Genomic DNA, 26,785 nt, shown 5'->3' with positions numbered 1-26,785 from the left:
GGTTTATGGACTTTGTCATGTACAATAGAAAATTAGATTAGTTTTTGCGTCCTCATTGTCTCATTCGTCATTGCCAGAACTCTTATTGACACTGAACCACACTAAATAAAAACAACCTAAACCTCTAGGTGGCTTTCATTTAGGAGGGAGTCAGAGAAATGTTCACAGTGTGACTTTTAAAATATTACATTTCTATTGACTTTGGTGCTTTTAGACCTCTGCAGGAAGTGAAGCACCCTGGAAGTGATTCCTATACATTAATATATGTACCAATTATCATTTTATAATACATATATATATTTTTCTTGTGTTTCTTTCCATGAACCTGCTTCTATTTTAACAGTTTATGAAGATGACAGATGAAAGAGTTGGAACTTTTGTTAACTGTAGCTCCATATGATATATTATCACTTGAATATCGGCAGCAGCCTCTGACGTCTAATATGGAATGCGCTCAGATGCATATTTTGAATGGTAACGCTTCAAGGTTAGAAAATGAAATGGGCAAGAAGGAAACAGATGGATATGAATATGAAGCAAAGGATATAAAAACCGAGAAGCAGAGAACCAAAATGACTAAAAAGTGAGCGAAAAGAGATGAAGTGCTCCTCATGGGAGAAGCAGGACGGGGCGCAGTAAAAACGTGAATAAACAAATATACACTCGCCATCAAAATTTCACTGCTTCTTAGTTTAACGTCCTCTGAAAGAGCTCCACGCGGCTGCATAAAGCCTGCTCCTTTGCATTTCCTCCCATGAAACAATAGATGCAAAGCAAACAGTAAAATAAGGATAGGCCAAGTGGAATAGAGGACGAGGAAGAGAGAGGTGATGACGTAGCAGAGAGTTAAAAGAAGGCTCTGCAGCTCTGCTATGACTTTTAATACACCTGCTATCTCGCACGCAAGCGCGAGCAGATACTGTCACAACTAAGCCTGAATAGTTTGTATCCAGAGAGACAGAATAATTGACTCTGTCTCACTGCATGTCATGCTTGACTGCACACAGACGCACACACACACACACACACACATGCAAATAAATAAATGAATAAATAAAAAAATGATGTGATTTTCTCTTACAAACAGCTCAGAAAGAAAACAAGGACCAGGTGCTTAGAATGTCTCGAGACTGACCACAGGCCGAGCTGCATGAAAAATCAGTTTTTTTGTTGTTTTTTTTTATTGTAAGAAAGAGAGAAAGACGCCAACCTCCCCTAACAGAGTTATATAGTTAAGTATTATTCTCCCTTCTCGGTGCAACCGTTCTTTAAATTGCTCCTCTCTACGACTTTCAAGGATGCACTTTACCAAAAAAAAAAAAACATCCTCCAATTCCTCTAAGGGTGTTCTTATGTTTGGCTTTTGTTAAATGACCCCTAAGAGAAGAGGAAGCAGCGGCGGATTCTTGCAGAGAACTCCAGCACAATAGCTCTGTAACACTGGCTGAAGCATAAGAGTTTTTACTGTCATGATGTTAAGTGGATCCATCAGGAGTTTATGTATACATCGCCAAGTGAACGGCGATTGGTAGTTGAGTCAAATCCCTGGAAGAAAATAGTGTTTTTTAAACTGATTAACACAATCTGTGGACTCATTTTTGAATTTTGTGTGTTTTTGTTGTGTCACCTTTGTAGCGTACAATAACCGGATGCCTCCCTCCCTGTATCAAGGATATTTTTAAGGATTTTAATCAACTATTTAAATACTCCTCTCAAACTATAGTGCACATCGGGGCATCAATATTAAATGATTAGGAAAGCAATAAGCAGTTCTGCTCCACTCCCATGCCTCTTAGCAGTTCTTAAATCACACCAAAGCACCGCGTGAACTGGCTAATAATTTAAAAAACATATAAGAAGAGTGGTTAGAGAGAAATCATCTGCGGGTGATAAAGGCAAGATGAGCTGAGTACTGTAATAAAAGAGGTGCAATCTGCAGTCGATGGGCACATACTGTCCTAGATTTTCAGCTGAACACAGCTCCTCGTGATTTGTGACGCCGGATCCTTGCACAAGGCCAAAATGTTGATTGCTGTGTATTCACTCCCATTCAGTGACGGGGACCTTAGTGGGCTGACCTCAAAAAAAAAAAACTTAGGAGGGGGGGAAATATGTTTGTCCTCATGTTCGCAACATACAGTATAACGGAGTCAGTCTGAAATGTATGACTCCACCTTGTCTGGTAATGTATCTTTGAATCCTTGAGCAACATCGGTCCTGGAAGTGGCAGCACCTCCTTATCAGTGGCATAGTGCTGTCTACTGTGGTGGGGTTGGCATCGTAAATATAGCCTTCAAATGCTTACCTTTTTATCAAATCAGACAACATTTCTGCAGGGAGTGCAGTTAGCAACAGTGGAAACCCACTCTGAAAGCTCGATGGCAACAGAAACTAAGAGGGCTGGGATATAGCAAAGGGTTAATTGAGAGAATAGTTATTCATTTAATTATACACAGTTGCTTTGTGAAAGAGAGCTTGATGATTGATACCATTGTATCCATGAAACATAAGACTACATTTAACAGCTAAAGACTTTAGTGTTGGTTGAGGGAACGTTCCCTGAAGGTTCCCCCCAGGTTCTCCAGTGGTTGACATGGAAAGTTTTCCTAATCTTCTCCTAATGTTCTCCATTACTTTTTGGTTGCACATTTGGTTTCCAAGGCGTTCCCCTAACGTTACTTTGTCACAACCTTCATACAACCTTTATAGAACGTTGTCTTTTGGTTTACCAGAACGTTCCTCTAATATTACTTTGTCACAACCTTTGTGGAATTATTTTGGATACAATAACATTACAATGTTTGGGGCACATTATACCTATTTTGTTATTTTAAACTATCTGCACATTAGTACTCATACTTGCAATCTTAGATGAATGAACAGGCAATCTTGATAGGATTTAAAAAGTTTTATTTTCAAGTTTCTGTAATGGTTTATATACCAGTATGTAGAGGCTCTTTTTTTTCAAAATTATATTTTGTAACATTTAGGAGGTACGCGTAGTTGTACGTGTAGCCTCAGAATAAGCCTTTAATAAGTACATGAGGCAAGTGTCTTGCTTCGGGAAGGCTGCCCCTCTTGCACAAGCATGTTTCTACAGGAGCCTGAATGGACAAACTAGTTGGCACGTGCAGTTTGCGTTTGAAGCCGAAGCTTGTTACAGAAAATAAGAAGGAGAACATCCTTTCTGGTATTGGAAGGCAACAGTAGTTCTCCTATGTGCTTGGGAAAGGGAGGGGTGAGCGGACGAGTCCTCTGTTTGTTATAATCTGCTGTCTCACCGTTAGATGAATTAGTGACAGAGAAATTGGTTTGCGATCCAAGACCTGTGAGAAATCCCAGGAGCAGGAGAGTCATCGAATGATTCAGTGAGATGTTTGAGGAGGGGAAGAGGAAGTCTCTGCCAGCAGAATTTTGTGAATGTGGCAGCAGAGCCATTAATCACAAGATTACTTAGTCAGAGCTCTGGAAGGGAGCCAAATCACTTCGGATCAAGTTCCGATTCAATCTTTTCTGTCGGGGTCTGGCAGAAATGTCGGCCTGCCACGGAACGGGATCCCCGGGCTCTTCTCTTCAGGCCCCGGGGGAGAAGGTGCTAGCAGCAATGTCACGACCCGGTGCTGAGGGCAACAGTCGATGGCAGCAGGTGAAGGCAATTAACTTCGAAAAAAGAAAAGAGAGATGCTGCATCAGTGCTCAAGATCAACAAGTGGGCCTCTTCCCAGGAGGTTTCCAGGCACAATTACAGAGACCACACTCGGCCCAGACATCCTGAGTGATATTTCATGGATTAGTCGCAGCACTGCAACATATATTGTGGACAATTTTGTTAGATACTCACAAATTCATAATCAGCCAATTACATACAGTATAATTGAGAAATAGCGGATTGCACAGAACAATCACTCTAGTGTCAGAATGGTTTGAAATGACAAGAAAGGGCACCAGTAACTCACTACAGTCACTCAAATAACCACTTATTACAGCCACAAGGCGTGCACAACAACATCTCTGAATACACAACATGTTGAACCTTGGAGCAGATGGCCTACAGCAGCAAAAGACCACACTGGGTGCCATTGCTGCCTCTTTATTAGCTGTCCTGTCAACCTCTAAAAGTGGCCCGCGAGTGTTTTTTTGTTGTAGCGATTCTAAAAAATTGTGAAACTTGATGGGCTCCATTCGCACTGAATACACAGTATTTATTATACAGTAATGTGTATACATTCACAGTGACGCTCCATTTATCCTGGCAGAGTTCTCTGTGCTAGCAGAGCAGTATCTTGGCAGTCGGCTCGCCGCTGCTCCTGCTCGCAGCAGCAGTGTTGGGTCTCAATCTGCTAAAAACGAGCGCAATAGTTAAAAGTCGGCATTGTAGCAACACAATTTTCTTCAGGAGGTCCGACAAAATGCGTTTTACTCCTCATACAAAATATGCATACACTTTAGGACGCGCAGCCTTTAGGCCAGATTGTATTTTTATTGCAAGAGTGATAGGAGGAGAGGAGATGAGGTTGTGAATTCTTTATTTTCCCTTTGTGTGTGTTCATGTGGATGCTGAGGCTTGGTTATCCGCTCCTGTATGTCATTGTATGCCTCTGCAAAGCTAAACGTGTCCCTTTTGTCTTCTGCTACACCATGTCTTAATCCGGGTCTCGAGTGTGCTCATTGTTGCATTATTGCACTGGTCAGGAGGTGAGGCGCGGCATATAGAGGAAGAGGGGAGGAGGAAAGGTTGTCACTCCAGTTCCTCCGTCATTGACAAGAGCTTGCAGGAGGACCGTGACACGGATGGACTGATGAGGGAAAAAACACAGGTGGAGAAAGAGGAGAGGTGTGCCCTCATACTCATACATTTTGATGACACAGGCTGCACACCTGTCGATCACTGGGCTGTGACATTGCAGGGGCTTTATATGATGACACACACACAGAAGCACACACTGGGTAGTGCTGACGATGGTGAACTGCAGGTCCTTTGTCACAGAGAGAGACCACACACTGGGGTCAGCACATATGCCAACATACTGTGCGCCCACAAAACACAAAATATAGCACATATATAACCGCAAACGCTCACTGGTCACCTTCTACAAATGCACACCTGGCTGTGAGCGTACGGCTTTCTTCCCTGGCTCCAAAAAAACCTGGAGCATCACAGCGGAGACCTGAGGTGTCTGAAGCAGCCGAGTGAAGGACAAAGTTGTGTGTTTTCTTCAGTCAAGTTCACTGAACCGTATAGACACGTAGGCTTTGTTGTCCGTCCCTGTAAACTGAACTGTGGTTCAGGGTCACTCAGCCCACGGTGGGACCAGAAGTCAGTGAAGTGAGGGTAAGCTAGGTGGACAAAAAACTATTTTTGTCTGTGGTTGTATTTGAACAGTGTGACCAGTTACTCAGTATAAGATGCAGGATATAGAAAACACACAAAGCCATTTTAGTTTAAATATCCAGTCTGTTGCTTCTTCTGGAAAATCATCCATAGGGCTCTTACGCAGTAGTCTAGTCTATATAAAATGGCAGGTTTATGCTCTGTCCCCACTAGCCCAAGGATTTCTATATACCTACTTTAATTTCTTTCACACAAATATCAATAAAAATGTTGCTGGTGTTTTAGGTTTATATTATGTGTTGAAAAAGTCTTGTAACAAAGTGGCTTAAGGCTTCCCATTTGACGTGTGTATGCGCATGCCATCTGCATTACTGAGTGTGGTGGCAGTCTGGGACAGGTGTGTAGAAAAATGGGCTGGTATCTGCAATGAATGGACAAATCCTGGTGTGTTATTATAACACGATAAACTGTGTCATGTACATACAGTATGGAGATTGACACTGCCATAGAAAATACCGTTGATCTTTCGCTGCAGGACTGTAATATGACTGATTCTGATGGCACTTGTGCTCATGCATGAAGGGAACATGTACCTGTGAGCGGGTGTGAGTGCAATGTGTTTTGTCGGTCATCACTCTGACCTAATCTCTGATGGGGCTTTGTTTATGCTTTGTGAAGTTTGAATGGCCACATGGTTGGTGTAGTGGTTAGCACGCTTGCCTCTGCAGCAAGAAAACCCGGGTTCTGGACCCGGTGAGAACAAGGGCCTTTATGCATGGAGTTTGCATGTTCTCCCCGTGTGTATGTGGGTTTTCTCCGGTTCTCTGGTTTCCTCCCACTGTCCAAAAACTGGGATTGGCACCAGCTGAGATAGGTTTGAATTTGAACTCAGATCACACCTTCACAACGCGTTACCACAGACATATGCAAGGGCGAAAATGAATTGTTACAGACAGACCGGGAGTGTGTTAGTAACCCCGGAGTACCCCCATTTACACCCACGTACAATACATCTGTAACAAAAACAGGGGTTTGACCGACAAGCGGTGCAGACTGGATTTGAAAGGAAGAAGGTGACAGATTCAGTGACACGGGACACTGGAGGTCCACTGAGTGAGAGAGACACTGATTGACTGACTGAGGACGGAGATAATGAGATAAAATGAGCTAATTAAGAAGCTTAAGCACTGGAGAGGGGCAAGAGACCAATATGCAAGGGGACATTCATACGGAGCATGTGTGTACTATGTAAACTGCCCTGATCAGATGAAACATGCACTCAGTCATAATGACATAGGCAGGATTTGTGCTACAATTATACTAAAAGTTGCACGACAATGAAGTTGTACAACATTAAGCTGTGCTGAGCCTGTAGAAGACAAAAAAACAGTGCCAGTGAAAGAAATGGTATTGTGCATTGCAAACAGGTATACAAGACTTCTAAGCTCCATAGTGTCAGTGCTTATTTGTATTCATAACAGTGAGTGATGTATATTTTAAATAACACACATTTTTTACCAATATGTTTTGTTTCCTGTCTTAATACGTTCACTGCAAACTCGATCCTTTTTAATCCATTATCCAACATGTAGAGAAGAGGTTGTAACACTATGGAACACAGGGTTAAGGGGGAAGGCAAAGGAACGTGAGGTGAAATGATGGACGTGCGCTAGTTTGCCTGGAAAACAAACAAACAGGAAATTAGCTTTTTCTATTAGGGCAGCAGTCAGCAGTTGCAGGAGCAGTAGTTGCATTGACATTGTGGACGCAAGGAGAGCAGCCAAAAAACGAATGGACCATTAGTTATCACTGTAAAGATGGCTGGGTTCCATTTAGTTTCTTCAGTTTCAAAATATGTGCTGGTTCACTGTTGCAATGGCCTGTGTGACATGAACAGAGCCATTGTTCATGTGATGTGTTTTTATACTGCTAAAACATGTCCAAATGGCTGCCGTGCATAATCTCTGTCGTAGATTATCTGTAATTCTGCTTAAAAGCAAACAATGGCAGGAGGGAATACAACAGTTAGTGAAGGTATATTAGGTATATATGGTTTATTTTCTGGTTTCCAGAGAGAGAAAATGTGTTTTGTGTGCACACGGGTAGTAATGTACCGCTGCAAGGTCATGCTGCGTTTAATGTCCTCATACACACGCTGTGATATGGTGCAAAAAAGGGTGACTTGTTTGACCTTTAGCCTTTCATCCAGACTTAAAGACTGGAGATATACAAGGACATGTGCTTACGTGTGTGTGTGTGTGTCATCCAGGTTGGAGTAGAAATAACTTTTGTTTGTGTTGGATTTGCTATTAAATCACTTGTGGAGCAGACAATAAGGCACGTGTGACCTTTATTTAAAATCTTTTTCTATATATTTGAATGTCCTGGACTTTCGATTGGCTCATGGTCTCATAGCAAAAATGATTTTGGATGCCGGAATCAGACAGCATGGTCTCCTGTTAAGCAACTGTGGGTATTAAATAGCCTCTTAGGCATCATACACAACACAAGTTGAATATGTTCTTGCAGAAAGAACTGTCGGATAATAAATTGGCAGCAGTGTGAGTATAACCTCATTATTTATAGATTCAAACATCAACTGCTTCTCACTCAAACACAGTAGAGTTGTCATGACCCTGTTCAACAAGAATGGCGCTTGCAAATAGTCTGACTGTCTGTCCATTTGCTTTTAGGAAGCTATCAGCCTTTCACCAGCCTGTGTCTGTGATCAGTGAAGCAGAATTAGACTCCTTTGCACTTTCAGGTCTTCAAAAAAGTTAAAAGTGGCAGATAGTAGAGAGGAGTAAAGAGGAGCGGGATGGAGCGTTTGCCGTAACAGCTGCATCATCTTGTGTCTTCTGTGAGCCAGCTGGCATTGGAGGTTCTGAAAAGGGAGAGATTTGCAAAACATGGACATTACAACGATGGCTGGAGTATAATCTACTCAATCCTCTTACTGCGACGATCCACACACACACACACACACACACACACACACACACACACATGCAGGTTCTCTCAGCTATCCTGGATCCTTGTACAGCCTAACCAAAGCATTATCCATAACCAATTAGAGTCTAGCCCTAACAATAGTCTAACCACCACTCAAATCTTAGTCCTAGACCTTCCTCAGAAATGAGGTTATGCCTCATTAGGACCAAGTGGTCCTACTGGTCCTGAAAAGGTCAGTGTTTATGCCAGAAAGGGACCTAATGAGTTAACAACATTAGATGAAAGAAGGAAATCTTCTCTCTCACTGCACGTGTGAGACAGAGAGTGAGAGGAAGACGTGAAGAATTGTGGCATGTTGCAGAGAGAAAGTGACAGAGATGAAGATAAACGGGAGTGTGTGTGTTTGTGTATAGTTTGTACAGGAAGTGGCATATGTGTTAGGAGATCAATGATCTCTGTTGCTTAACATGACAACACTGCAAGGCGACGCTGTTGGCTGCAGGTGTCCAGCTGCTGCTGAGAACCAGTGGTTTAATCCATAATAAACGTGTGTGCAGATGTTCCCAATGGCCTTTATTGTGCCTTTATTCACCTTCTCTTCAAAGACACTTGTTAACCTGAAGCCACATCACAATGATTGATGTAAAAAAACAACAATAAATGAAGCCGCTCTTAAAAATGTTGAAACTGACCTCTTTGGGGTTACTCATGCTCACAGCAAGGACCTGTCCATTAACTTTAAATTGAGTGCCATGGTCAAGGAGAGAACTTTTCCATTAGTTTGGTTCGTAAGTGCCTTCTGGGGGTATTTCTGTGTGGTTCTCCCCATGAAGGCCATAGAAAAAGTCCTCAGCCTCACCCACAAAACGTCACAGGAGAAAAAATGGTTCTCGCACTGTTTTCTCTACATACTTTAACATCCATGCACTGGGTCCACCGATTGTTCAATCCTTACTATCCCTATGCAGAAGAGGGTCACATCTACTCTCTAGAGACTACACAACATCCAACTTTTTTTAGTTTCCTTCTCACCTACTGATTTTCAAAGGATGTCACTTAAGAATATAAGGCTTTATCTTGTAAATTAATGACCTGAAAATGGAAGTTATGTCCAGTTAAGGCTGTGAACCTTTAGAAGTACCCTTGTACTTTTCCTCTATTTTCTAAATCGCAGAGCACATTGCTTGTAAGTGTGAATATAAGTGTGTGGTTGGTGGTTTGTTTGTGGATATTGGTCCTGTGAAAAACAGGTGACTTGTCCATGGTGAACGTTGCCACTTGTGACCCTCAAAGGATAATAAAATAACTCAATAACTTAATATCACTCTGCCAGCTCTATGCTCTAAGAGTGTTTTATTTTGCCTTGTTAAATTAAAGTGTCTATCACTTTGTACAGAAGTACAGTAATAGAGTAACTCTAATGACAGTTACCACCATGCTTGAATTTCACCCTTAACATAAACCCAATTCTAACCCTAAAACCAGGTCTTAACCTCCAAAAAATCCATTTAAAGATGTGAGGACCAGTCAAAAGGTCCTCACTTTGCCAAAATGTCCTCACTATACGATTTTTGGTCACACACACACAGAGCAGAGAATGCACTATGGCACATTTAAATATCAATAGTGAAGGCATCTGACCACTTCCTGTTTACATGTTATAGAATTACATCGGTTGTCATTTCCTTTTAAAAACCCTGATGTTGCCTCCAGCCAGTAAACTTGCTGAATATTTAATTTTTAAACTTCACACAGAGACAAAAATCATCCCTTTATATGCCACTTTGGTGCTGCCGCTGTGTTTCATTAGCAGCGCGCCGAGTTCTGATTTACAAAATACACAAGTAGAACATCTTTAAATGGGATGTAGCAGATATGAATACTGTACTCCTTGACTCCCGGCAGAATGCACCTGTGCTATTCTGGGGCCCTGGATGGAAGTGTATCTCTCACAGCATAACAGGATTACCAACTAGTGTCAGGAGATTGTGTACTGAAGCGCCGCCAACCTCCCAGGAATATTGTGAGTGTTGACAACCCTGGCTAAGAGGAAATTGAAATGATCTCAGGTTGGCGATAGAGTCATTGGGGCAGAAGAGAGAACTGTTCTTCAGACTCCTGGAGATTGTGGATTCAACCGGAGTTATGCCCTTGATCAGCTGCAGGCAGTGCAAATAGATGTTAACAATGCACCCCCCCCATCCTTTCACAACAGTTCACAACAACAATTGCACCGTATAGATATAAGGAGGTCGACTTTTGATGTCGGTTTGTCATCTTATTTATAGTGAGTGTTCATTCCTCGAACAACAAAGATGAGGGGCCCTCGTGGGATGTTGGAGGCAGACAAAGAAACGGCAACTTTATATTATATGGATCTTTGTATTATGCTTTGTTTTTGATGCTTTTCTCAAAATAATCCGATACTAGAGGTACGTGGAGTAACACTAATACGTGACCGTGTGCTACTGAGTGAGAGCAGCTCGGATACAGTCACGGTCCTAATGAGCGTTCTGCACGCTATAGGAAGATGCAGTGTGGAGGTTGGATAACGAAAAAAGTGATGCATTTGCATTTTGTAGTGAGAGCGAAGTGCAGGTTTTAGCTTAACATCAAACTTTTCTTTTGGATGCCCAAAATTGTGTAGCTTTAATACCGATACTGTTATGTTAAAAACTCAAGTATCTACCAATACCTATATTAGTCTGATACAGTCATTTTTAGACCATTTATGTGTAACAAATATTGTTCTCCCAAACATGACTCAGCTAAATTTTGCTGATTGCTGATTTTATTTACATTTTAACAGTCTGTGCATAGTGAAGCATGCGATATATATGACATTTTGGACGGTATCGGTTTCTACACTTTTATCTCTCCGACATCCCATCCAGTGATTTTGACTAGTATCGCACCGATACCAATACTGACCGATACCGATTCCCATCCCTACTAATAATGGCTTGTAAACCTCTGTTGATTGTTAAGTGGATCGTCACTGATGCCAACAAAAGCTAAATCCACATAAAATATACATGATGACTTCATCAATTCATATTCTCTCCCTGTCATTTATTATTAACTCAAGATCTTTAAAGTTAAAAGCTTCACGTAAAAGATAATCAGTTGACACTGACATACAATTAGACTAAAAGTTGTGCTTCAGTGTTGGGTCTACAGATTCTAACCCTAACCTAAAGTGCCTGTTGATATATAAATACTATTTTACTGCAGAGTTTACTGTATTAACCATCATTTCACTATTTCTCTGTAGATCGACTATCGTCCTCTGACTGCTCTGACACTTGACAGTTAACAGGATCATTATGTTTACAAGTGTGATGCATTCTTCGTTGATTGTCTGTAAACACTATGCTTGTTGTCAAGTAAACATCGAATAACAGATTAGTTGACAATTAGTTGCTCGTGTAGTTGACAGTCAGCAGACTATACGTTTAGACTATACGACACTTGTGTCTGTAGACGTGTCAGGACCGTCCAATTAAAGGGAAAAACGGTTGACATAAGAACGTGTCAACTGAATATCTGTTGACGTGATACTAAATACCTGTTAATTACTGACAGACAGTCAAAAATAAAGCCATTCAGAGGATAATAATACATTCTTGACACCAACCGCTGCTAATAAGGTGTTTTATCAGCTGCTATTTCTGCCCAGTGCTCTGAATATAAGAGTGAAGAAATGGAATGAAAATGGCAGGAGTAACTATTGCCCTCTTAAGGGGTACGGACATATGGTAGAGGGTGGCATATGGCAGTTTGATTAAATTTGGATCGGTCATTATGATTGGATGGTGTTTTTACAGGCCTGTCTGCTCCACAGGTGATTGAATTTTTCTTATTTCTGTGACATAAGTGCATTCATTAGTTGGTTACAATCGGGGTGTGAAGAGCATTTTAAGCAATACTGTAAAAGGTAGTCCTAGTCTCATCATACCTGTGGCGAAACCACATTCAATATATATGTTTAATACATAGATAACTCTGGGGAATCCACAAAGGGAAGAATGGATTCCACTAAAAATCAGTCAATTCTGGATGCAAATATAATGAAAAGTGAAACTAAGGCTTGGCTTCCTCAACAGGAGAAAGATCCAAAAGAAATGCAAAGTCTCCTCTGCACAATCCCCCGAGGTCTGAAAATCTGTGGGTAGAAACATGCTGTGCATACGCACAAGACTCTCCCTAACTATAGCTCAGATCTTGAGGCGGGAGCAAATTCCTAAACAGGAACAGACTTTTATTTGGTTGCAAAAAAAGAAGAAAGCATTAACAATCTGTGATATGACTTTATGCTGGCACATCCCTGATGCTTAATTTAAAAAGATATATAAAATTATGCTGACAGTTTTAAAAGGAGGGCGTTTTTGTGCCCGTTTGTTGCCGAGATTGTTCCTTTCTCTTTACAATTCAGCAGAATGTGATTTGCCCCGAAGTACCCACACATGGAATTGTGTTACATCCAGTGAGGAACCAAAGGAAATCAAACATTATCCATTTCTCTTCAGGAAACACTGTGTTCTAGAGTCCCTCTGCACAAATTTCCCCCCGTCTGTTTATTCCCCTCCATCACTATCACGCGTTCTCTCCGACTCCGACTTTTATTGCGTGTGTTGTCGACCATCTTCAGTTTCTCTGAGTTGATCTTGTTTCCGATGAGGCACAGCACTCGCACAGTCTCCGGGGGGAAAGCATCACTTTTAGTAACAATAGTGAAGCTTCTGTGACCATTTTCTCTTCAACACTTCAACCTTTCTCTCCCCTCTGTCTCATTATGAACCTGCTACTCCCACAAAAGAACATTATGTTAATTAAGGCAACTCTGATATCTCACCTTTTCCTTTAATGAATTATAACATTTCAGCTTTTGTTAAGTTGACTTACCTTTGCACTCCTACATTACAAGATTTTTTTTTTTTTTTTACATTAAGTCAGAAAATGCATGGGTGGTTAGAGTAATAGAGCCCATTTTAAGTGCTAAAGATAAAAGCTGGTTATGATTAATGCTTTTTTCAGTTTCACTCCATGCCATGACTCCAGAATACTGATATTTATTATTTCTGTTTTGTATTATTAGTTAAAAGAAAAGTAATAAAACATCTGCATACATCTGCATAAAACCTACTGAAATGCAAAAGATTATTATTTTATTTTTATTTACACAGCATCTTCTTCACAACTCAGTTCCATCATTATTTACTCCAGACTGAGAGCCACAAAAAATGAACGCTAAGCACCATATACTGTACACAAGTGTTATGTTAACGCGTAACGGCACACGTCATCAATTCAAAGTTTAAAGAAAAAATAAAATAAAATAAAACCGAAGCCGTTTCCTCATAAATCATAAAAATCCACATTACTGTCTCTGTTTCCTTTTCCCAAGCTGCTCTATTTAAATCTGCCGGCTTTAACAGAAACATAACGATTGGAGTACTGAAGTTTGTCTGAGCCAGTAAATGAAAAGAAAAAGAATAAATAATAAAATGTAATAACACATTAATAGTTTCTGTTTTCCGCTCCAAACACGGTTGTGGTTTACGCTCCAGTCTGAAATCTGTTGACTTATGTGCTAATTCTTTTTGCCATGATACTTCCATTCCCTTCCTAATGTTATATTCTGTGATCTGATTGTTTTTTTTAACCCCGGACACGTCCCCACTCTCCAATAAAACTCCGGAACCAGCCAGACCTAATTACAACTGTAGTTCTTACCCTTCCGCTATAGCCACGTTAGAAAAGCTGCCCTGCTGTGTGTGTGTGTGTGTGTGTGTGTCTGTTTGTTTGTTTGCTTGCACGACAAACAAGGCAGCTATGATAAAATGTCTGTCTATTTCCGTCACTGTGAGTCAGCAGGAGCATCACTGTGTGTGTGTGTGTGTGTTCATGTCTCCTGCTAGGTTTTGCTTGTCCAAGTTTTCCTCCCATTATCTGGGCTGAGGTCGGTGCAGGATGGTCCCACAGTGAGCAAAGATGCGGGGGTCACATTGTAGATCTTTTTCTGTTCAACTCTATTCTTCTTGTTCAATTCCTCTGATTACACCATCATGATTCCCTCCCCGCATGCTTCCCCTGTTAGTTACTGTTTTGCTTTACTTCCATTATCGCACTCTCCCTTTTATCCCTTTACTGACGTAATCTTTGCCCTTTTGATCCGTCTCACTCTCTCTCTCTGTGTCATGGCCTCTTCATGTTTACTTTTCTGTTTTATCTTCCCCTCTCTCTTTCATCTCCATTTTCCTCCTTCCTCTAATTGACTGAAGCTGTTGGGGGGAAAAAAAAAAAAAGAAATCCATTTCACCATGACACGGTGTAAAATGAACAGCTTAGACGAAAATGTCAAACTCAATGTTTGATATAATTTGCATGACACCCCTCCTACACGCCGCTACAGCCTGCCCGATTGTGAAAGTTCAACTAGTTAAGTTGTTTTGCCAATCTTCAAAGTTGCATTAACTCGAATAATTATCACAGGAGGTGTCAGAGGTGAACCATTCATCCAGTAATTGTAGGGTGCAGAGTGCAGAGCATGTCATGTGTCTCTGAGCAAGACCATGAACGCCTAACTGCTGCTGATGCTGCGCCATCGGCATGAATATAGGTGAAGGAGATCATGGTCAAGAAAATAACCCATTTTCTCCCGTAACAGGGACAGGAGGAGTCCATTTTGTGGCCTAATTTATTTTATATACGTTGAAATAAGTATATAAAAACACAAAAGAATGGAGTTCTTGAGTTTTGATCTCTTCATTTCTATCAGTTTGTTGTGATTGTATTGGCTAGTCTTACCTTTTATTAACACATTTTTTTAGTGCTTTTTCTTTAAATTCGCCAAGATAAATCCACTCATGTATTCATTCTTTTTCGACACATTATTAGTACCCATTCACATAGATTAAAAATATACACGGGTCAGGGATCAAACTCCTGATTGGAAGGTGACCCACTGAGTCACGGCAGTCTCAAAGAAGTCACGAAACAAAGGCTGTGACAAGTAACAAATGCAAATAAACCCGACAATTTAAAAACCTAAATTAAACGCATATTATAAATCCAAGTCATTTAATCATCAAAAGAATGTGCCTCTTTGTTCCTGTCCTGTAATTTCCTGTTGAAGAGCTTGAATCTAAATGAAACTTAATTGTTATGTGGACCACACAATGTCTAAGAAGTAAGCAACTCAAATGGAGTTATTTCTTTGCAGCCATTGGAGTTGCCCCCTGGTGGCCAACTGCGACTTCTGCCCTCCTTCCTAAATGTCTTTGTTTTTTATTGGGTTTTTTTCAAACTGGAAGACTACGTCCAGTTTTTTATATGAATTTTATGGGAGCAAAACTGAAAAAGACCTTAGCTGAACAGCCTCATGTACACATAAGATGACAATTACCAGTGTGGACCATTTCAATGCTTGGGAGTACATTTATTAGATGTGTGTGTGTGTGTGTGTGTCCTGCATGCCAGATCGCATCAATGAACCACCCACACTGCAGGCACAGTGAGCTCAGAGTATGAGACCGCGCTTTGCTTGCAACACATTTATAATTCAACACACTGTCACAGCTGTACTCATCGCTAACACCCCCCCCCACACTCTCTCCCTCTCCCGTCCTCTCTTATCTCCCCGTCTCTCACCTATAGCTCTTTTTGCTTTCTTCAAGCCCCTCTCTCTTTCCGATAACCATACCTCTCACCCCGTTGCTCCCCTCATACATCCCTTCCTCTTCCTCCTCCTCCTCCTCTTCCCTTTCTCACTCGCCAACCCTCCGCTTATCTCACCCTTCCTCCCCCCCCACTCCTCCTGCTCTCACTGCTCTCGATAATATTATTTCCCGGAGCAAGGGATGGCATTAGCAGTCCATATGCTTCAGCATCAACATGCAATATGTTGGCACATGACAAGATTGTGTCCCTCTCTGCCGCTGCAATCCTCGGGAAGAGTGAGTGAGTGCAGGCGAGTGTCAGTGTCAGTCAGCAGGCAGCAGTGACAGGCAGCCCATCCGCCACACTGGTAACTTTCCCTCTATAACCTCTTACATCACTTATTATACCTTTTTTGGGCTTTGTGCATCCTTGTATGGTGACCTCCACTTCAACCGCAACAATTTACATATCATATTCAGCCCAAAGTAATATCTGAAGAGATTACTCGCTCTTATTAGTCACTGTCCCCCCTTTTTTTCCTAGTCCTCACCCTCTCCAGCGGTCCTCTTTTCAGCATTACTGTATCATTTCCCTGTTTGTTTGGGTCATTCCCTTCAGTATTTTTCTGTTATTCAGTCTTTATTTGCCGTCATTCCATTTCCCGTTCCTTGCCCTCTATGTTCTTTCGTCCTTCTCTGCAAATACCTCCATCGCTGTTGCTGAGTTTCATTTTTTCTTCTGAAGGCATCGTTAATTAACATAAAGTACAGTGTGACGATCCTGAGCTGAACACAGGCGGTTTTGAGGACCGAAAACCTTCTTCACGTTCATCCAGAGATGTGAACTCCACACTCTTGTTTGACAGTCTTGTGCTTTATAGGCGTCCTGTACACGTCAATTACCTTCCGGTCAGTCTGTTATCTGCACTTAATTAAAAATGTTGCCGCAGAACGTTTTACAGCCAGCAATTAAACTGCCACAAAAACATAACTGGGAGAGCAGTCCAGTGTATGACTGTTAATGATAGACATCTGAACGTTGTCCACACTTTGCTGTAACGAAAAAGTCGGTGGAATTGCGTGCGCGTAAGTCGGATTTAATTTAATATGAGTCACATAAAACATAATAGAGCGCTTTGGTAAATCATCCCTCTCTGCGTCTCATCATTTCCATTTCAAAAAGCAAAGTGCTGCTTGTTATGTCACATTCTTGACACTTTTTTTTCACTATTATATAGATTTAACCCAGATTTTACCCAATAACTTAATCTCTTCAGATTCAAATGTATTTACAGTTTCTTAGATTAGTGACAAAGGGAGTTTTGTCTATTCCTCTGGCATGAGGTAATACAATCGCTGTAAGTATTGTGTCAGTACTCGGACAGGAAAGTTATTATGCCACCGTTAAGTACAGACTGAATGTGCATCAGCCTTTTTTTCAGTTGAAATGTCAGCTCACCAAAAGATCTGCACTGTTGCACCCCCCACCCCCCCTTCTCCAGCTGCGGCTTCTCTCGGCCATTAATCACAAATGTGAGCATATAAAATTAATTAAAATATGGAACATTAACAATCTAGAGCTAATTATTTTTATTCCAGCTGTTGGAGGTGGAGAACATAATAAATCTGAGCTTTGTACAAGAGCAAGAGAGAAAAGGAGGGATGGAGAAAAGACACACACACACTCAACCCTAACCTAAACCCAAGAAATGAGGTTCTGCCTCTCTAAGGCCATGTGCTGGTCTCCATGAGGACTACTGGTCCTGACAAGGTCAGTGTTTGTGCTAGAAAAGGTGCTAAGGAGGTGACAAATGACTGACCTTTGCACATGGATTTCACACAGTGACACACTGCGCTTAATTAAAAGAGACCACAAACAAGAAAATGGGATCAAATGAGTTCAAATGTTTAGAAAAATATTACAATTAAACATGAAAGATCTATCAAAAGTAGGGCTGTCAAAGTTGACGCATTAATCGTTGTGATTAATACAGCCGAGATTAACGGGATTATGTGATTTAGCGTAGTTAATGCAAGTTTGTTTTCTTCTGCCGTGCACCGACCTCCGACATACCCGGGTGTCACGTCACAATTTATTGACAATGACTGGAAGTTGGGATCCTTTGCCTTGACTGTCAAATTGTAATTGCACACATCACCAACGAGTGGAAAGTGAGTGGCAAACTATGTGGCAATGATAGTGTCCGTAATAGGCTGGCAGCTGCCCGGAGACTTCTATCTAGATCTATCTCACCATCTATCCATCCTTTATTTTAAGATGACCTGGTTGGCACTTGTTTATAGGCCTGAGTCTCTTTGAAACCACATGGTTCCATGTGTAGTTCTGTGTTCAAAAAGAGGCATACCATTACACAATGGTGTCTGATAACTTGTTCATTTAGTCATTAGAAGATCATGATGATTCTTGATTAACACATTTCAAAATGTGAGATTAATTAGTTGTTACGTACATAGGCATGAAATACAGACTCTTTTTTTTCTTTCGCCTCAGGCACATTGTGTAACCGTCCTTTACAGACAATGACAAATATAATTCATTTAATTCTCTCACCATGTTGCCACCAGTACAATGAGTGTGATTGTTGCACCTCGCACACTCAATTCTTACTTTTTGTTTTACATTCTCTTGCTAATGCATGTGGCGATGACTGTGACAAGTGTGTTGACTCATTTCTAACAACAGAACTAAGCGAAATTTACTAAACTTTAGTTTATGTCTATATAAACTATGTATGTCACCAAACACATGTATATATAGTTTGCCTCGGCACGTGCAATGTCTTGTTCATCTGTGCAACATTTTTTTTTTTTTACTTCTCATGAGCTCATTTAAAGCAAAGCCCCCAATGCAGTTTGTGTCAGGTTGTGTATTCTCAATGTTCTTTCGTGTGTGATGCCTCCTTATTGAGGCCAAATGGTTGTGTCGGGATTATTCCAAAACATTGATTTGTTCTTTGCTTGAGAGAAACCTCTGAATAAATCAATTTCATCCAGTCAACTTATCCGAGTAATAGTTAATGAACTACAGAGCCAGCGTCTGTCAGTATAGATTCATTAGAAGTATAACCGCTCCGTTCGTCTCGCACTCACTTGTCATTTGTATCAGATATTTAATTGTTGTTTTTTTTTTCCATTTGAGTTTTTCATCATTCTGAACAGGAAAGAAAATGTTTTTTTAGTCATTCACATAAAAATAACAACAACGGAGGGAAGGAAGGAATCATTTCATCATTTCATTGGCAGGGGTTAGAAGAGAGTTTATAGTATGTGTCAATGTTGCTTTTATGACTAATTCATAAAGCTATCGACTGGATTTCTTTCTTTTTTTTAACAAAATACACGGAGGCATGGCAGTGCTGCATTTGACTCCACTGAATTTTTCATAAGAAATGGATTGAACAGACTGAGGAGAAAAAGGAGGGTAACGTGAAGGGTTAAAACCACACACACACACACACACACACACACACACACACACACACATATTCAGGCAGCTATTCTTCTTAGGACACTATATTGACCCATTCATTTGGACAGGCTAAATAAAGTGTTAAAAGTAACCATATCCAGTTAATGCCAAACATTAATCTCAACCTTTTCTGCCTCATTAAGACCAGGTTTTGGTCTTTATGAGGACTGCTGGCCCTGACGAGGTCAGTGTTTTTGCCAGCGGTAACAAATACACGCACCGACAAACACACACACATACACAATGAGGGGCCGCCATCTTTGATAAGGGCAACATGTGTCCATTAAAAGAGTGAGCCTGATATGGGATTAATTCAGTTCTGATGCGTTCAGCTTTTACGAGCTGCTTATTGTGTGAATGAAGCCGTGTGGGTGGAGGGATGTTTATTCTCTCTTTCCTTATCACTGCCTCCTTCTCCAGTTAGTTTTTATTAATCAGTTTGTCTTTCCCTACTTTGTTTTGACTCTTTCCCAAACCCACACACACACACAGTCTCCCACGCACCACTGAAACAAAAAGAGCCAGACTCTTGTTCAAAAATTGAGTGATAAATATGTAATTTTGTCCTTTTTTTTCTTTCTCTCTAAAACTTTCCCTCACATTCTGTCTGAGTCATGTTCCATCCTTCCTTCCTTCCTACCTACCTTCCTTCCTCTCAACCAATCTCACCTTCCATATAAGTCCCTGCCCCATCACCTCTCTGGGCTGCAGAGAAAATTGGAAACTTGTCGTTGCACTTATAAGATTAACTTTCACAGTCACTTATACGGAGAAAAAAAAAAAACCTCAGAAAGTAGAACCTAAATGTTGTCCGCCTCTGTTGCATAACTCTAGCTTATTGTCGTATTTAGGGAGGAGACGTGAAAGTGAAATGTTGATGCAGCAGATCCCAGTTTGGCCCATGTGTCCCATACAACTGACCTTCACGCACTTTCAAGAACCGAAACTTTGTTGAATATAACAAAAAAAAGCACATGTTTAAATGATATTTTATTAGTCAAGTCAACTTAAAAACAACCAAGGTGCTATATGGTTTTAAAGGCACAGCTACACAAAAGGTATAACACATACAATCAATAAAAATAGATGTAAAACAGTAAAATAGTGACATAATAGAATAGTTAAATGGTAAAAAATAAATAGAAGTGTCCAAGGAGAAGAGGTGGGTCTTTAAAAGTGATTTAAAATGTTCAAAGATGAGGGCAGGGTCCATTTTCATGGGTAACCTGTTCTAAAAAGAGAAGAGGTAAGATGGTGCCAAACCGTTAAGAGCTTTTATACAATTTTAAAATCAATCCTAAAACGAATAGGAAACGTTCTGGACTAGCTGGAGTCGCTGGACAGACGACTGGTCTAAACCAACATACGGAGAATTACAATAATCCAGCCGAGATGTTATAAAAGCATGGATTAGTGTCTGGAAGACCTTGTGAGGGAGATACAAACAGTATATGTGTGGCACACCAACCTTTTCAAGCTGAATTCAGGTTTATATAGAGTGTTACTATTGTTTGTTTTCCCTTAATAATGTGATGAATGGTCTGTATAGAAGTCGCAGTAGCAGAAGTTCGTCTTGAGGGCTGCTCAAATGATGTACATTTATAAGTGGTAGATTTATCATGTCCACTCACACACACTGTAGCACTTTGGATTTAAGTGAGTTGGAGTTGTAAAAAGTGGTGAGATATTGTCTTGTGAAGTTATTACACAATTTGCTGTTGCAAGTGTAATTTTTTTGAGATGGGGCGGGGGGTAGCAATATAGCGTTAAGTTATTGTTGACTATGAATTGGGCAAATAGCAGAATGGTATCTTGTTGCAACTCAATCACGTCATGATTGATGAGGGAATTGAGGCTGTAGTGATTTAATGTTTGTTTGCTTCCCTTCATTTAGTGATCAGTCGTATTTTCATCATTAGAAAAATAAGTAATTTGTCCCTTTTTTCCTCCCTTCTGTCATTATTTTGTTATTACGCTAAAGCCACAAATTGATTGATTTTCTCAATCTAACCTGTGACCACATATAGCATAATGTCAGACGCATGTTAAAATAGAGTTTAAAATGAAGAAAATCAAAAGGTTTTATTTTGTAGTTGTACAGTACATGAACACCTTGTTCATGTTGCGTGTTAAATCTGAACAGTATAACACATGTTTAAAATCTAACTTTTTGAGATTTTGTCTCCATGTCCAAAAACAGGCCAAAATGGAAATTATGTACAGGCGTTTTTCCAACTCCTCTCTGGTGACAAAGACGCTGATTTGCCGTCTTCCTGCAACAGCGTGAGTGAAATTACCGTAATAACCACATGTTGGCTTTGACGTGCAACTTCTCAGCTTTCATCATAAACCGCGAAATTACGGTAATGCAAAATGCGCTTGAGCGAACGTGTCCTCCACAATAAGCTTGGTGTTAAAGGGCTAAGGGTTTAACAGTGAACTGCAGTTTTTGAGTCAATATTTAATCTAGATGATGGCTGGTTCATGACAGACAGACAGATTTATTCTAGAGATTCAATTGTATTCTTGTCACAGTATGACAATTTCAAGAACACCACAAACTGCTAAAATTTAAAAGAAAGAAAGAAATCAGATGAATATACAAAATGAAAGACATGGACCACAGCTGTACAGAGAATAAGCAGTATCAACAACAGAGTCCAGAATGTCAGAGGAAGTACACCTGTGTTGTCTTTTTGCCTGTGCTAGTCAATTTCTTGAGCATTTTCCAATGTGTATTCGGACAGTGAGATTCCCCACGCTGCATAATATGATAATATTATAAGAGCCAGGTCGTGCCGACTGCTAGACAGATACTGATGCGTTCTAGGAAATGCACTCAACTAACACATCACACATGCTCTTAAAGCGGCACTTCACACCAACACAACACAGGACAAAAAGCTGCCACTTTGACCCACACTTAGCATGATGCTACCCACATACTGTAGATCCGCCGGTGGACTGCAGACTTGTAATTTATTCGGGGGTTTGTATGCAGACAAAGTCCAGAGGGCTGCAACACGGCGAGGGAGTTGTTTTTTTTTAGATGTCGTGACTGATCTAAAAAAAAAAACAAGGAGTGTTTTGTCTGTTTTCAAGCTGCTTTCCTTAAAAATGGTCTCTTAGCTGTGAAAGTAAAAGGTATAAGAGGTATAAACGGAACATTTAGAAGCACTGAGCAATAGACAGCGAGGTTGGAGGAAAATAGCTAAACAAGTGTACTGCAGTTCATCTTAAGCAGTTTCAATTAGTCAAAAAAAAAGAATGTTATTATTTATTTTTTTTGCCTTTAAAATGTCATTTCTAATCGCCAGCATTATTGAGGCACAGCGCAGGAGTGCACTTTGAAGTGGGCCCCGGCTCGCTAATAAAATAACTGCAATAATTAAGGACAAAGGTGACATGAAAGAACGGTTTTAAAAACACGGAGAAGTGCTTCAGGAGGTTTTATCACTCTCTGTGTAATTTCTTTAACATTTTCAAACATATGGCTCTCGCCAATTAAGCGGGATGATTTAACTCGAGCGCCTGCGAAACAGCTTGTGAGGCTGGTTTTAACCGAGCTGGATTTCCGCCAGTCTGCAGAGATCTGATCAGCGGAATGAAAGAAAGCCAAGAAAAAGCCAAGGGCTGATGTATGATTTTTACAAATGTTGCTGTCAGGTCAGTGAATTGGTCAAGATAGGAGGACGAAACATTGAAAGCTAATGTACTGTAGACTTCTATTTATTTAGCAAATTAACGGTGACATAAAGTTATATAAAAACAAATCATTGTGCTTCAAGTAGTTTCTGAAAATCAAATTAACAGAGATATTATTTTGTTTTCATAACATCCCTGGTCTTCTGCAAACATACACACTGCACATACCAATTTAATCTTATTTCGGTGCCACCCAGAAAATAAGTCTTATTCAAATAGCATTATCTTTTCAAATAATTGGTTTTTCTTTTTCACCTTTTTAAGTGTATTTTCGCCCCGGTGCTGCTAAACACGTGTGAAATCAGCTCAGACTGTCTGGGTGGAAAAATAAAATAAAAATGTGATTAATTTCAGATAATCTCAGTATAAACACATCTCCCTTGTGTAGATTGTTAGATGCTAACTGTGCCTTAAATTAAATAATATTGGCTGCACAGCACAACTTGTTCCCCTATTATCACCAAACAGAAATGTACCTTCTAGGTACAAAGCTGGACGGAGCATTATTTCTCCAATTTAACACAAGTGACAGCTGTTACTGTGACATTCATTCAAAATGATAGTCCGAGCTCTTCATTCCGCATTCCCCTGCCCTCCTTTTTCTGTTAAATTGAAAAGGCTTTACCTGATGCAGACAATAGATATGCTCAGTTTTGAGAGCAAACACAAACTTAAACAGAGAAAAACTTTTGTCCTCCATGAGCTGCATTTACAAAAAATTTACAGAAAGTACCCGTTTTTATTTACTTGTGGGAAATACTTGAACATGCTCTTATATTTCTTTACTGTGTAAGCCATTTTTTGATACACCGCATAAGTTTCAGCTACTATTAACTACTTCATATAAAGTATAGCTCAGTAGTTGAATGCAATGGTTTCCAGTCTGTTTAAAAGGGTAAATATCTCTGCTGTATTATAATTAGGGCTGTCAAACGGTACATTTTTTCTTAATTGCAGAAAGTTCGAATGGTAATCACAATTAATTGCATTGTTATCTCTTTTAAAATGGTATAATTTGCAATTTACTACAGTGCTCAAGTCCATAACAATTTAAAGTAACACTTACCAGTGCATCCCGATTGGGAATCAAATGGATGCCAAGAAAGTTATTACATTATGAACTTGAGCACCTTCTACACACTCCTACACATTCCACACACTTCTTCACGCAATTAATGAGATAAACAAGGGCCAAGGTCGGTCTTTAAGTGATTGCAATTAGCGCATCAACACTCACACCTCATTATAATGTTTTTTTGGGGGTTTTTTTGTTAAAGAAAATCCTAAACTGGAAGTCATGTAGTGTCATCCCACCATGAGTTTGACATCATTACTTAATGATGCTTGTATTTTAACATCACTCGTGGGAGATTCCTCCTCACTCACTCGTTTACATGTGCAGTTTAATCGAGCTAACGCCGTAGTCTGACTAAGGCGGGCAATCGGACGACTTGGCGAGTCCGACTATACATGCGCCGGAGTACGTCTGACTCCGCCTCCGTAGGTGGCGCTGTATCTCTATAAGTTAGGGCATACTGAATCAGTTTCCTGTTGACCTTTACATCACAGAAAAAACAAACAATGGATGTTTTGTACCTGCTGTACATGTTTTAAAAAACAAATCAGAGGGAGCATGGCTCTTATGGTTGCTGTGTTATGTACAACAGTCTGACTCCAGTCCGACTAAGCGTATACATGCAGAAGTAATCAGACTATGAATTGCATTGTCCAGGTATGTTAGTCTGACTTAGACTAGCCTGATTTTGGTCAGACTAATGAACGTGTTTACCTGACATAAGTACACTGAATTATTGTCTTCAAAAAACAGACTTTTAACATGAATTTAATGTTACCCTGACATTTCACCCTACTCCTCTACCTCAACAAGAATTGGGTCACCCTACACCTTAAGGTGAATGTGCTTTATGGAGGGGGACGTATAAATGATAGGGGGCAAGGGGTGAATTATCACCTTAGTGACAGGAATTGATATGGCGTAACCATGGTAGCATCGTACTTCAGTCATGAACATCACTGGTCTGCACAGATGAACCCACATTGCTCCAAACCATTTTAAATATAAGGATTAATTAGTATATTTAATCAGTAAAAAAAGGGGAAGATATTTAGTTCACTTCACAAGGTTTAATAAAAGCACAAGGACATGAGGCTTGAATTCCTTCTGCCTTAAATATGTATGTGGTCTTCTTTTCCTTGACCCTTTTTAGGCTCCTGTTCCCTCGACACTGAACAACCAGCCATCTGTCTCTGTCTCTGTGTTACACAAGCGCACACACGCACTTCCAAGGAAGAGACACATATAAATATACAAAGACCAACTTAACTAAAACAGATAAACCACTATTGGCCTGAGGAGGACAGAGAATTGTGTTGGGTTGATCTATAAGTGCAATTTTCCATTTGGAACAGCACATTAAACATGCTTTTAAAGACCTGGCGATAAAATGTGAGGCTTGGGGATTGCAGAGATGAATCCTTCTCGACAGACTTTTCCCAGGCCCCCTTTGCTCTAAATTACTCCGTTTGGAGCCCGCCAGGGTAGATCGGAGAGATCGAAAAGCAAATTTATAACCCTGTGATGTGAAAGACTTGAGGGGGAAACTAAACAAATTACAAAGTCGGGGTGGGAAAGGGGGGACACCAGGGAGAAAATGGAACTGTGAGACAATTTGGGCGATCATGCAAAATATAGGGTGCAAATACGAGGAACGAAATGTAGTCATTTAGGTCTTTTAGAGAAGGGAGGAAAAAAAGCTCACCTGCAGAAAGACATTTTCTTGCAAGGTTTGCAGCTCTTCCCAAAAACGTGTTAATAATAACACATTCAAATGACCAGAAATTATTTTTGCACTCATTATTGAACTCACCACCCCCACTGCTTTCGGTGATCACATAATAGTCAATTAAACTGTTGCACATAAAGAGCTTTTAACCTTCTACACACCTGGATGTAAAATAAATGAGAAGAAGGCTTGTGTGCTACGAGTTATTTTTCGTACTTGGACAGTGTTGGTAGATAGAGTCTTAACGTTTCATTGAATAAGTTGATATGGTAAAAAATGAAGAATACATATAACGGTGGGTAGACGTTCTGAAGGTTGAGGGCTTTATAGTGAAGCCTATCCCCCCATTTTAGATGTGACAGAGACAGGCCTGTTCCCATAGTCGTGACATCTCATCACAGTTTGGATATTTGGTTTTTATCTCAAAATATTTCATCTCCATTTACGCCCCCCCTCTTTCATTTACACACAGCAGCATCACATAAGAGATTCTATAGAGCAACATAATTACAGCATAGCGTTAGCCTATTACCACCAAAGTCTTTTAAATTAGATGATGCTTTCACCTCTGATTAATCTCTTTGCTCTATACCATGCTGTAACAGCATCAAAAGAAACATGAAATGAGTCATCTTCCTACACAATAGTGAGCCATTACATTAAATTAAAATTCAAAAGAACTTGTCACCATTTGCAGCTTAAAGGTCTGCCAACAGAATCCGTATCGTGTCTGCAGTTCTGTTCAAATAAAAGATAAAAATATGTGTTAACACACCTGTCACTTTATCAATTACACATGTTCAACTGCTTATTAAGCAGCAGCTCATCGCGTTTAGGCATG

The sequence above is a fragment of the Solea solea genome, chromosome 3, assembly GCF_958295425.1.
Source record: "Solea solea chromosome 3, fSolSol10.1, whole genome shotgun sequence".
Taxonomy (NCBI): Eukaryota; Metazoa; Chordata; class Actinopteri; order Pleuronectiformes; family Soleidae; genus Solea; species Solea solea.
This window is presented reverse-complemented; position numbering follows the sequence as displayed.